This window comes from Suricata suricatta, chromosome 5 (assembly GCF_006229205.1).
Source record: "Suricata suricatta isolate VVHF042 chromosome 5, meerkat_22Aug2017_6uvM2_HiC, whole genome shotgun sequence".
NCBI classification, from domain to species: Eukaryota; Metazoa; Chordata; class Mammalia; order Carnivora; family Herpestidae; genus Suricata; species Suricata suricatta.
In genome coordinates, this window is record NC_043704.1 from 107,945,534 (window position 1) to 107,947,842 (window position 2,309).

The window sequence follows — 2,309 nt, forward strand, 5'->3', positions numbered from 1 at the left end:
ACTCAATCCCGATCCTCAACTGAGGGACCTCACTTGCACCAGGGTCACACTTTCCAGACAAGCTGGAGATATGCGCATTCCTCTTGGTGACTTACAGCGGGATCTCAACAGGTCTTTTGGCAGAATGGGCCCCTACAATAGTTGACAGGTACAAATGCAGAGGGAAACAGAAAAGCAAAAACAGAAGTCTTGAGGCACTAGGTTCTCTTGAGTAAGCCAAGGACTTGAGATAAAACTAGGAACTGGTGTCAGAATAAAATGAAACAGGAATATGGAGGCAGAGTTGAAGGAAACAAGTCACTGTCCTAGACTGCCCTGAGGTCAACATAGTGGCTTCAAGTGCACACCTGCTCTAGCGACACCAGAAACACCTGATTAGTGGTTAGGAATGTAAGTTTTCAGGGCCCATGCAGATTTACTCAATCCAATATGGAGTGGGCCGGGATCCAGCAAACTAGGTTTTCAATAAGCACCCCAGATGCTTCCGACATGCCATAAAGTTCAAGAACCACAGTACTAGATCACTGATTGTATCCTGAATCATAGCCTGAGTGACGTTCCATTTCCTTACTTTCTTACTTTCCCTAAATCCTTTAAAATAAAATACTGTGTCCTGGAATAACCCGGCAGTTTCTGTTCCTTGCAGCAATCTAATTAACACTCAAGTTTGAGTGTTGGAGAACTGTATATAATCAATTTTAATGAATTGTTTGAGATTTAATTATTCAAATTATGCTACTCTTTTGCATATTCATTTCTCCATTAATTCAGCAAATATTTAATTGCTTGCCATGTGCTGGACAGTACATAGCAGTGAACTTAGAAAAATTCCTGCTTTCATAGAACTTAGATTATGGTAAGAAGAAACAGAGAATAAACAAATAAATAAAACAGATATATCAGATAAGCACTATGGGAAAAAATGCAGCAGCAGGGAAGGTGATAGGGAGTGTAGAGCAGTTTTTGTGATTTTAAAAAGGGTAGACAGGAAGGCATTTCTAAGGTGACATTTGAGCATACACACGAAGGCTATTTGGGACAAGGCTTGGTGATACTTGGGGAAAGGGAGCTGGTAGAGCCTTGTAGGAACAGCAAGGAGGCAGCTGGCTGGAGCTAAAGGGGTGATGAGAGGGGTAGGAGGCACAAATCCAGAGAGACTAGCAGGAGTATAGATGGTTTGAGAATTTACAAGTGATTGGGGCGCCTGGGTGGCTCAGTCGGTTGAGCGTCTGACTTCATGAGCTCAGGTCATGATCTCAGGTTTGTGGGTTCAAGCCCCGCATCGGGCTTTGTGCTGACAGCTAGCTCAGACCCTGGAGCTGCTTTAGATTCTGTGTCTCCCTCTCTCTCTGACCCTCCCCTGCTCGTGCTGTCTCTCTTTCTCTAAAATAAATTTTAAAAAAATTAAAAAGAAGAATTTACAAGTGATTTAAAGACTTTGGGGTTCATGTGTTATTTTTTTAAGGCATGGATATTTTATTTCTCCAGTAACAAACTTTGGGGTTTTTTATTCAATAGTAATAAACTGCCTAACTTATTAACCAACATGCGAAGTATGTTTGTGCCATTTGGGAATGCCAGATTGACCTGGCAGCTTTACGATCATAATTCCTGGCTGGCCATGGAGATAGCAGTACCAGAAGAGGGGTCTAAGCTGTTCTAAAAAGGAGAATAAAAAAATAAATCTCTTCTGGTTGCCTGCAGATAGATGAATTCTGTGCAGCATTTTGAATAAAGTGACCTTTTCTGAGGTGAAAGCGACTCTACAGAGAAAACAATTCTCTTTAGGATAGTTCATCCTCAGGTTGGGAGGATGCATATGTTACTTTCTGAAACCATTTGTTGCCAACTACACAGAAAGTTATATGAAAATGTCTGCTTGACATAGCTCTAAGACCGAAATCCATTTGAGCAGATGTTAACTAGACAGGAGCGACTGTAAATAGCACATTCCCTCATTGTACATTGTTCCATACATTTGCCGGTCAGCAATGAACACAGCAGACCGTGGTCCCAGACATGTGGAGCTCACACTACAGAATAGGGAGGCAAAAAAACAACACATCAACAAGTAGGCAAGGAGTCAAGATAGTATGAAATGGGAAGTAGGCAAAGAGTGACTTGTAGAAGCTGTGAATTTCTATTTTAGATTAACTGGTCAAGGAAGCCCTCTCTGAAGAGATGACATTTAAGTTAAAACCAAAAGGTGAGAAGCCAGCCTTGCAAAGATCTAGGGGCCAAGAACAGTTTAAATAGTTCATGATCCACAATAATCCTTAACATGGATATTGCAATCTGTGGCTTTCACT